Genomic DNA, 12,471 nt, shown 5'->3' with positions numbered 1-12,471 from the left:
ATTACATTCTTCCACGTTCTCTTTGCAAATAAAAAAATTACCTCCCCTTACTAAATATAAATAAAAAAAAATATGTTCTTAGAAAGGTCTAGGTCTGAAAATTATTTATTATAACTATTGTCCGTTGCTAAGAAAAATTATTATTACTGATTTACATTTATGGAGACAAACAGAGGCTAAGTATAAGATGGATAGTTGACTAGAGGAAGAACTAAGAAATAACCTAAGTACTAGTCACATCAGTAATAACTCTTCCTCTCCAGTTTTCGACAAGTCGTCAACCGAAAGGGCTCTCCTCTGATCTAAGATTCTCTCCTCCCCCCCTTTTTTTTTCTCCTAAGGTCAGCTTGGCGTTAGGGATGATAATATGTGTTCTCGTTCGTACACAGTTTGTTTGACTAACTCTTGGCGGGCCGTCTCAACACGCAAGCGCACAGACACGTACCCAGTTAATCAAATAAATACATACTAGTGTACAATCATTTTTTTTACAATACCTCTATTTAAGTCAGAACTTCATTGAACGTGGATTCAGGAACCTGAACGCTATTCTCAAAAACGACTCTAATGATTTTCCTAGAAATTTAATAGTTGATGTATATCGCTGAGAAGGGCATTACTAGCTAGTTGGCCAAACGGGGGCAGGGGGGGGGACTAGTTTGAAAGTTATAATTTTTCAAAATAAAAAATAAATAAATGTATATTTTGCTGTAGACTATATCTAGGTCTGGAGTCAAGAGACTGCCGTATTTCCGTATAACTGAGTAAATTTATAGTTGCTTTTATTTTTACGTAAATCTAATATAGGGTACATCTAGATTCTTTACAAAAATGTATATTTATTTTTTTTCCCCACTCAAGTTTGTGTGTCTCTTAAAAAGCAACAATTCATAATTTATTTTAATTATGCTGTGTTTCTCTATAGAATCATCCAGTCTAATCATTCAATGTAAAACGCCTTAGCTTAATAAAAAAAAAGTTGTCTTTCCACGTACAAGGTAAGATAACTTAAAGTCAGACGCGAAATAGGATTCCATCACTGTTCTGTGATTCAAGTCTGTTGACCTCGTGTTTTGTTTTTGGAAAATAATATTACTAGTTTTGACGTAGAATATTTTTTTTAATTAGCCTGGCTTGGGGCAGCGATTTCCGTGTATTTTACAGTGATGTTTAAATATATCAGTTAATTTGAAAAAAACTAGATTTAATTCTCTTTCAATATATACAACTATTACAAAAACATGAAGCATTTCCATAATTACGGAGGCTAATTATTAGTTGAAAAATGTGAGGTGGATTTTACAACGTCCATCCCACACTTAGAATCAAAAGTTTTGTTTCCTGTGAAGAACAAATTGTAGAACACTTAATTATGACAATATTTAATTAAGTACCCTGTGAAGTGGGAATTATAGACATTCAGTTAGAATATTAGAACGACTGTCCCCCCCCCCACCCCAGAAGTCTTCGTCACTTTGTTTTGTTGTCCTTTGTGTTGTAAATAAGATATTAAAGTTACTACAAATATACTGAATTTTTATAAAAAAATCTGAAAAAATAGGAATTACCCGAATCGTGAAATTAAAGCTTAATTTTGATAATTTTGTCACAATACGGCTTGGATTACCAGTCTTTTTCCACAGACAGCCATTAGGCATGTATTAGACAAACGATGGCTTCAACTCTATGTTTACTTTCACAGCTTAATTGCTTCTATCCACGGAAGCTTCTATATGTTATGTGTTTATGTTGTCCACTTGTCATTATGAGAGATATACAATTAGATAGAGCCATGCCTAACGGCTGTCTGTGTCGGCTTCTATTGAAGTTGTTAGTGAATGTATGCTGCGAGGCGGGGGAGGGGCTAGCTAGGGCTTGTGACCTTTGACCACTGGAGTGGTAATTTGCATACGGGTGAAATGACTCTGGATCAAAGAATCTCTTTTTGGACATTCTGATGGTCAAGAGGTTAACTTCGCTTAGTGCGTTATCGCTAGGCGGTGGTGTCGAATCCACAGGTCACAGGTTCGAGCCTCGGTCGGCGCATTCCATTATTTTCATAGCATTTTAATTCACTACTTTCTCTCTTACAAATGTGTACGTTCACAGATTAAAAAAAAAACTAGACCCAAATAATTGTCGTATTACTGCTTTTAGTTTTGAAGTCTGTTTAAGCCACTGTTTAGTTTAGTGAAAAAAATATATATCATGTTTGACTTTGAACTGTTTGAGCTAAGAAAATAACAAGCTGTATTGACGTAGCTGATCTCACATGGCTTTTAAATGATAAAAATGACATGAAAAACTAGGTGTAAGTAGCTTTAAAATATTTATAGCGGCAATGTCTATTATTCGAGACATTAATAAAGAAACACGCAAACGTTCTTGTGACCTGCATATGTTACTGCCTTTCGTGCAATCAAAGCGGTCTATTTAAGTTTTCTTTTCGTCTTCTGCGCATGTCCTCAATAACTGCTTTTCTTAGGGTCTCAAATGTGTGTCCCGAAACTCAAACTGTCTCTCTCAGAGGCCATCTGCTGCCAGCTACTTTCCTCTATGCCAGTGAGGGCGAAATGGCGCCCGAGTTGATGTAGAACGTTTACGGTGAAGGGGGGACCTCAGTTACGCCGTTCTTCTTTTAAGCTCGCCAAAGAAGATCGAGTTTGGCATGCGGTCGTCTCCCATGAGAGAGAAGTGTCTGACTCGGCGCAGCTGTCAAATGATAATTAGTGTTTCTATACTGTCCACTCCGCGCCCCAGCAAAACATAGTTATGTGTAATGTAGTCTTGCCAGTGTATGCCCATCTTGAAGCGAAGGCAACTTTGATGGATGTGTTCGTGGAGCCTTAGATGCCCTCGATAGAGCACCACGTCTTAGAGCCATACAAGAGAATAGTGAGAACCACTGCTTCATAAACAATGATTTATGTTGCTAAGTGAAGAGACCTGTTCCGCCGTACTCTCAGTCTGAGGCGACCAAAATCGACATTGGCCTTTGCGGGACGGTTGTCTATCTCTCTGGCATCGTTGGACACTGTGCTGCCTAGGTAGGTAAAGTTGTCAACAAAAGTAAGGGATGACTATTCACATTGATTTGTGGATCTGGATTAGTTCCGATTGGGGACTTCTGGAGCATGACCTCCGTTTGGTTAGGTTGATGGACAGACCAAACCTCAGGAAATTCAATTCATGGACGGCAATTTGTTCGGTGAGTGCAAGAAGTAGAGACCTAGAGCTAGGCTAGTAGACGTAGAGCCCTATTGTTCTGCTAAAGTTTCGCAATGGTTTTAGTCTCATGTTAGGCCCTCCCCCCAACACACCAATCGGAGGTCATAGGCGGCTTTCCTATAAATAATGTATATATATAAATCAATTTAAACATACATAGCATTGAGTTACATTACTCTCATTTTAAGTTTTCAAATAGGAAGGGTCCTTTTTTCGAAAAAAACAAACAAACTTATATAATGAAAAGAACTGCGCATTTACAGTCATTTATCTTAAAGATTTATTTCCTTTTTTTCTATATCAAAAATAATTAGTTAATTATTTATTATTTTTATTTAATTCAAATTTGTTCAATTTAGGGTTAGGGTTACAAAAATTTCTACCAGATAGACAGACGGATTGAGTCGAAAAAACTGTGTAAAAAAATGTCGCAGCTCATTCAGGCAATGTTCAGGCAGACGACACGCTGGATCACGTGAAGTTTAAAATCTCCTCCACTGAATGAGATCGCAGTTAACTACTATCAATGTAGGCTTCATCTCGTATTGAGAAAGATAAGATTGTGGTTATTGATAATTGGTAGTTTATAGTTTCTGATATTTTTAGTGCAGTGTTTCCTTAACTATATTTTTTCTGAACCCAAGTGTTTCGTGAGGCCTGATTACGTGTTCATCGAAGAACTGGAAGAATTAACAAATAAGCCTACACCAGAATTAAATCTCTAAGTAAATGCAGAAAAACAATTTGTACATGTTCTGTAATATATCGTGCATTAGATTATACTTGCTAATCCATTTTCTAACTCTATTTTGATTCAAAGATACAATGAATAATTTATGGTCGAGTTTATTTGAATAGTTTCACTATGTTTGAAAACAATCTATCGCTATTTTACTTGAGTTCCCTACAACTTATTCGTCTGAAGTAGGGTTTTCTTTTTTTAAGTTGCAATAAAAGTCAAAGAATAGAAACAGGCTTGATATATTTTCTAAGTTTGTTTTCAAATGAAAATCAACGCCACCTCTAATGATTATTTGAAATCATATTTAATATTCTTTACCCACCGAATTGAGTTTGTCTAATGACAAACGCTCTCTTTGTAATCTTGTTTTTCTATGTCGTAGCTTTTCCCATACGTAGCTGTATCTATAACGTGTCTTGCTATATATCGCGTTGCTTGTTCCATAAATAGCTTACAGTGCCCAGGAATGCAATGCAGTGTACCCCTTTCAGACCTTGCTATGATTTAAAAGTCGTCTGTTTCTGTGGCCTACGGTTAACGATGGTGTCATGGGGGCCAGAAAAATGACCAATTGTCGTTACTTTTTCCTAACTAATGTTAGGTACCCATTAGAGCCGTGTAAATTTAGAACCCCCTCACAAACAGACCGAGTTAGGGGTGCGGACAAAGAGCTCTGATTGAACTTCCTTTAATTAATATCATTCAGACATTGACCTTCATCAGGGATTGCAAGACTGAAGGATTTTTGTTTTTTACATGTTAAATGGGTACTTTAAAAATGTTTTTAAAGACTAATTAGCAGCCATGTTCACTTCTTTTTTTTTAAATTTAAATTCTTTCTGATACTTTGACAACTTCACCCCCAACCCAAGACCTACGTCAGTGTTTCTCAAACTTTCGACATATCCTTCCCCCTTCAATAAATTTCGTAGCTCTGAGAACCCTTCGCCCAAAGAAGAAACAAATAAACAATTATTATATGTAATAAACGAAAAAAAATATATTGTTCATAAAATCTATACATAAATGTTTTATTATAAATTACATTAATATGCATACATGAGAAAGAGAAGCATGGTTAATGAGTTGCACCAGAAGCACGGGTGGCGCGGATAACGTTAACAATATGTACAATGTGTACTGTAAACATTTCGTTCATATGTTTATTTTTTTTTCATAAAAAAAAGTATTTACTGTGCATTTAATATGACTTAAATATGGGGGCTGGGGGATGGATGCAGTTTTTTTTTCTATAATAACTAGAAATAGTAACTAGAAAGTTGATGCTACGACTTTTTACCCCCTTCAAAAATCCAGCGGGCGCCTTTAAATTTCAAATGCCTTTCACGATACATATGAAAAAAGTTTCAACTAGATCTTTGGATAATCTGTCAATTAATTAAATAATTTAGAAATGCATACAAATGTCATTACATTAATTACTTGCAGTAATATCGCTTCCATGCACTAGTGCAATCTACAGGTTGGAAAAGAAATATAAAAAAAAAGTGTATAAACTGAATTAGTCCCCTTTATGTATTGTTGTTGAGGCTTGGTGAACGCACACATGAAAAAATAAATTACTATACAAAAGGATGGCTGCCGGGTAGTACGGTTTGCGCGCTGCACTATCGTTTGGATTTATCGATGGTCCCGTGTTCAAACCCTGCCCTCTCCCAACTCTCGTCGCCCTGCGGGAGGTTTCGACTAGGAAGTAAATTATCTTCAACTCTGAAGGAACATCCCAAACAAGTAAAACATTTTACAAAATATTTTTACCAACATGCCATGACCATAGAATCTTCGCTAGTAGAGTTGTTACCGCATTGACTTGAGAGTCTTGAGCCCACAAGCTCTAATTCAGGTCGTTCCCTTTTTCTTTTTTTTTTTTAAATACATTTAAAAAGCGATCACCTAGATATCCCGTTGTCTCTCCCCCACCCCTTTACAACTGGTCCAAACAAGTGATACGATCATAGCGTATTGAGAAAGATAAAAGCACGAAATTAAGCTGAACAAAAACTATTGGTAAAAAAATATGGTTAGTCTATTACAAATTTGATTACATGACTGATTCAAACTAATAGATGCAGTTAATATAAACTTTTTTAATAAATATTTTCTTTTTGTGTATTTAGCTTGTTTCAGTCTTTATTTTTTAATTTTTTTTTCTGACCGTTTTCTGCAGATGAAATTATAGAGGGTTTCAGTTTTTTTTCAGGGTATACCAAATGAAATACTACACTTTGTTTTAGTCTTCGAACTGGAATAAAATACTTTATTATTATTACTATGTTCAAAACGGACAAGTATTCATTCTCTGGCACTGCCAGGGTCATATTTTCGTTAGAGAGAAACAACATTCATTGTAGTCTCTCACTTTATTTGCCTACATTGTCGATACAATATATTGCTTGCAGAAAATAGATCGATATAGGATCGGCTGTGAATTATTGGATTACAATAGAATGCACAAGTAGGATTTGGTATACAAGGAAGCAATTGAAATGTGCGTGTGTAATGTTCACATAGGCCCATATGACAGTGGCTTCTCTTCTATTCTTTAGATATGTCTGTTATGGTTTTAATGACAGACCACCTCGTGGTTTCATCAGAAACTCCTCAGTCTATAGGCCTACCACCAAAAACATCCGTCTACGTTCTTCAATGTTGTATCAAAAACACGCTATTTGACTTTTAGACAAATCAGGTAGGCCTAAACCCGTTTTAACAGTTTTTAATATTTGATATCAATATGTAGGTTAAACTGAAAACACCATGGTCGTAGTCTACTTTCATTTTCGTTGCAAAAAAAAAGTTAAGGAAACATTCACCTTGTTTCACATAGATCTACATTCAATTCACTACATCAGTAATAGGCCTACTCAAACTAAGACCCGCGTGCCGCGGGTCATATCCAACTAGTTAATTGATGAATTCGGTTGCTATTAGAATCATCGCCTTTGTCTTCCAGCGTGTCCGTAATACCTAAAGTGTATAAAAAATATTACAAATAGTTCGTTTAGGCCTAATTTTGACAATGAATCCGTGAGTCTTAGTTTAATTTTAAATCTCTATATTCCTTGACACCCCCATTTCAGTTTAATCTAGTTAATCTGAACACCAGTTGATGGGATTGGCCGCTTAATTGGACAGATAATTACCAAACCAAATCTTATTATTATATTCGACATTTTTTTTTGGATATGTAAATTAGTAGAACCAAAACGATTTCACCCAGATGGGGTCCAATCAGGGTGGGATTTAAAATAGGGCAGGCAGGACTATAGTCCCGGGGGGGGGCGGGGGAGGAACCCCATAAGAAAGAGTATCCACTAAAAAGAAAAATATATTGGACTCCTGGCAGGTTAGAACCTTTTAAGCACTGTTTTTTTTTTCATTTTTAATTCTATTTATGAATGGTTATTTACGCATTCCTATAATGTACAGCCACTAACTATGAGAGAGCAATCATTATAGTGGATGTCCCTTAGAGAAATAGCTTAGCTAGTGGGACGAGCTTTTATTTCCCCTCGTGAATTGCTAATTGGCTAGAACATGCCATTGTAATCCACTGGTGGCAGTTATCTATCCCAGTTAGTTTATCTATCTTTTCGAGCATAGGTATTTCACGGGGATGCCATAATGAGAATATACGACTGCAATATTTACCTAAGAAAGTAAGCACTCTTTCGCCATATTGGATTACCCAAATCCAGGGGGTTCTAAAAAGTATTTTGTTTATCATATGTTGAAAGATGTATCTGCTAACATTTAGAAAAAACAAAACAAAAAAAAAAACAATAGCTACTTCTCTTAAACGCCACTATCAAGGCAAAGATATTTGTGAACAAAGTTATAAACACTACAAATTCTGCTAATACGAAACTTCCCGAAACATAGATCTGAGGGGTTCGTGCACATAAAACTCATAGCTGTTAATAGTGTTATTAGATAATGCAAGAGGAACCGCTGTAATAGGTGTACACCTTACACACATAACATTTCAATTGCTTTTGTGTGTGTGTGTGTGTGTGTGTGTGTATATATATATATATATATATATATATATATATATATATATATATATATATAATGATAAATATAAATTATCGACATATCTATTTTCAATCGAACTGTTCTTAGCGACCAATACAATGACATTATCGACACACAAAAAAAGCTTAGTCAACTTTACAGTTGTCTTCTCTTGTATGTAAGTTACGTGTTGGTCATGCATGTCAAACTGGGTGTTCGGGGGCCGCATGCAGCCCGCGACCACCTTGCATGCGGCCCCCTTGGCCACCTAAAAAATTATAAAAATAATGTTAAACTATTACGCTGGAAAACAAGAGATGTCAAGCTACTTGAATTTTAAAATATTATTTGTTGAACTGAACGAGGGCGAGTCTGCAGTGAAAGCAAGCTACAATTTGTCAAACTTCATTGTAAGCCATAGCAAATGATTTAATAAATGTGATTTTATGAAGGAGTGTGTCGTTAGAGCCGAAGTAATTTGTCCAGAAAATGTGAAAGTATTCAAAGAAATAGTGTTAACTAGGAACACTGTGGCAGATAGAATAAATGAAATGTCAGTCAGGTTGCGAGAACAATTAAAGAACAAAATAGCTGATTTTGAATTATTTTCATTGGCTCTCTATGAGTCATTTGATGTAAAGGGTGTAGCACAGATGATTATATTCATAAGGACCTGTGACAGGAATTTTGATATACACGAGTAACTACTTGAGTTCTGTTGTATGCATAACACCACAACAAGCGAGGATGTTTTTGAGAAATGACAGGAGGTGATAATGCAGTACAATTTATCTTTGATCTATCTAGTCTAACAAGGTATGTCGCTCCAACCATGAAATGAAATGATTTTGATGCAAAGTTACTTGCAAAAATAAGAGAGACTGATGATAATTTTAAATTTGCTCATTTTCAGTGCATCATTCGCCAAGAAACATTCAATTACAGTTTCAACATGTCATAAGACCGTTTTCAGTCGCTTTTCAATTTTATTCGTGCCCGTGGTCTTAATGCTCGTCAATTTTTAATGTTTCTGGATGACATTGGACATGAATTTGATTGTGTTCCCTACTACACAGAAGTCCGCTGGCTCTCATGACATATAATATTGAAGAGATTGTTTGGACTGAGTGAGGAAATCGCATTGTTTCTGAACATGAAAGTTGAACCTGTTGAACATTTCCAAACTGACGAATGTGTTCAGGATTTGGCATTAGCAGTTGATCCCACTGGTCACCTGCAAGACTTGAATGTGAAACTTCAAAGTAAAGACAAAATTGTCACAACTGCGTGTGATCATGTCAAATGCTTTCAAGCAAAATTAGGACTGTGGATAAACCAAATATGAAGAGAAAATCTTGTTCACTTCTCAACGTGTCAGGAACTAAAAAGATTAAATACGGTTGCGACATTTGGTAAATATGTCCTACACCTGTAATCATTCGTAGATGCTTTCAATGGCCGTTTTTGTGACTTCGTTACATAAGAGCAAGAATTTTCGTGTTTTGTCTCTCCATTCTCATTTGATTCTGAAAATGCTGCTGGAAATGTGCAACTAGAGCTGATAGAATAGCAGTCATATTCTTAGTTGAAATCGAAGTACATTGAAATGGCTGTGCCAAAATTGTACAGTTATTTACCTTGAACGGTATGTTGAATAGCGGAAATTTGCAGCCAGAATTCTAGCTATGTTTGCATGCACTGGTCTCTGTGAGCAGTTCTTTTCCATAATAAAAGCTACAAAAAGACCTCACCGTTCGAGTTTATCTGATCAAAATTTTGTCATCTGTGATGAAAGCGTCAGTATCAAACAAGTTTAAACCTGACATTAATAAAATGGTATCCCAGAAAAGATGTCAAGCAGCAGGACAAAGAAAATAATGCGTAACCAAAGTATCTTTTAATCAACCAATAGTACTACAAATTTAGCTAAGGGACAGGTATGCCATTAATTATTGTATTGCATTATTTCTAATTTACAAAAAAACTAGTAGGCTGTTTTGCAACTGATTTTTTTTTTGCTGCGGTCCCTCAGGTCATAGTAAGTTTTCTATGTGGCCCATACACCTTAATGAGTTTGACATGCCTGATGTAAGTTAACATTTTCATTTCTTTTTAATTTTTTTTTGCCAAATGCGGACTTATTTGTTAAAACGTAATCTCATAATTTTAGCTAAGATCTTCCTTCAGTGAATAGTACCAGGAAAAAGAAGAAGAGGCAGACAGAGAAAGCGATGGGAGGACAACATAAATGAATCGACGGGCCTGCCATTGAATGAGGTTTTAACTAAGGCTAAGGAGAGAGAGGAATGGAGAAGGACGGTTGACGAATCCTGCGTGGTGCCCCAACGGTCCAGCAGACTAAGGGAATAGGTAAGGTAGGTAAAGGTAGGTAATCTCATAGTACTACTATTACTTAGTTTTGCTTAATATATGAATACTTTCCAAATCTTGATTACACATCATTTAATGAAACAAATTGACACTAAAATATTTAGTAATTTAATTTGGATTATGTTTGATATAAAATGTGGGAAGCGTGGTCGAGAGGCTAAGTACGCTTGAACTTGGCTTGGCTTGGCTACCTAGAAGGGGGCCCGAGGTTCGACACCCGACTCGGGCAGAGTTGTGTTTACAGAGCGCCTAAAGGCAGCACGGAAAACCAACTCTTAGATACCCCCTCACTTAATATTATTATGGTCAGCAGATACAGATTCATTTCCATATCTCAATTAGACAAACCAATAAATTATCAATAATATTTAAATTAACTTTTAAATATTATTATGTTGTTGTTTTTTTTATTATTATTATCCATAAGGAAATTTGTTCTACAATAAAATGCCCAGTAACTTAGAAATAACTTAGATTTTGCTAATTTAAACTCTCATGACCCTTCTGCTGTAAACTAAAAGAAAACAAAAAAACTACAAAGAAGCAGACAGAAAACACGATGAAACGAGAACATTAACGAATGTCGTTGGAGGTACTTTTAGTCATGAGAAAAAAAAACGAACAGGCCTGCATTCTGATATTGGACTCGAGTGAATCTTTCACATGTAAATCACCCTTGTTAGAGAATTGCAGGAAAGGGTCTCTGCCTTATAGAGAACTGTAAAAATGGTCGTGTATCATTGAGAGATGTTTAAACGGGTCTCTGAGCTATAATTGTAGAAAAGGGTTATAGAAATGTATTAAAAAGGGGTCGTTGCTATATAGAGGAGTGAGCTTGTGTTACAGAATAATAAAAAAAGGGTCATGCATTAGAGAGAATTGTACAAAGGGGGTCGCTGTATTATGCGGAATTTTAAACAGGGTTGCAGATATAAAATGGTTTTAAACCGCAGAACTAACCTATGCAGATTTTTTAAAATTGTGTGCACGTAATCCATAGTACTGGAAATATTTTTTTTTCTCCTAATTGACCATAAAATTAATTAAATTAATGTTTAAATGTTTAAACTCTATTTTGTGTAATATAAAAATAGCATGCATTCCCCTTGAATTCTAGACCAAATAAAAAATATTCTGATTGCATACGACAAAAGTTATTGAAGCTTAATCATAACAGGGGCGTGAAATAGTATTGAGAAAAAAATGAAGAAATCCGTCGAAAAGTGGAAAAATAATTACGGAGAGAAAGAGTTAATGGAACAATTCCGTGCACTCTTGAGGTTCTGAAATTAATTCACATTGTATTGAGTGCATTTTAAAACCTTACTTGAACTTTTCTCGTATATTTTAAGAAATGACTGTTGGGATCTTGGCAATTCTGTCACAAGATCAATCAAGCAGTGTGATGTCCAAAAATGAAGATAAAGGCCTGGAGACCAAATCAAATCTGGAGATCAGTATAACAAGACGTCAAGACGACAGGATGGACATGGACAAATCCGAACTGAATTGTTATGTACAGAGTCCAATGGTGAAATACTAATCTCGCCCTATGATCCTCTGGGAGTCTAAAAGTTTGTAAAGTAAGTCAGGACACCAAATATGCTCTTTCATGTTAATCAATGTTGTAGAGGTACACACACTCACACAAATCAACGTTAAAATTCAAATGGCAAAGCTGCTAATATCATTTCGACAGATTGCATTCATTTTATAATGCTAATTGAGAACATGGATTAAGCACTGAAATCAAGGGGAATAATATAAATATAATCAGCGTAAACCGGGTCTAAATCGAGTTACACTACCTTAAAACCCCTACATCTTATATCACATTTAACATTTAGTGTAGAGTCTTATTACTCCTATATAGTCACATTACATAGTTTATCTGGCTTGTAATAAATGCAATGTTGAGTTAGCATTTAATTTTCAAACTAATAGAAACTAACGAATTGAAAGGCTTATATTGCCTATAGAGTGTATATATTTGGGTGATTTACACATACATCGATGGTATAAAGTGCCAAAAATCGAATGTAAGACGCATGTATGTATACACATATGTATAT

The sequence above is a fragment of the Biomphalaria glabrata genome, chromosome 13, assembly GCF_947242115.1.
Source record: "Biomphalaria glabrata chromosome 13, xgBioGlab47.1, whole genome shotgun sequence".
NCBI classification, from domain to species: Eukaryota; Metazoa; Mollusca; class Gastropoda; family Planorbidae; genus Biomphalaria; species Biomphalaria glabrata.
This window is presented reverse-complemented; position numbering follows the sequence as displayed.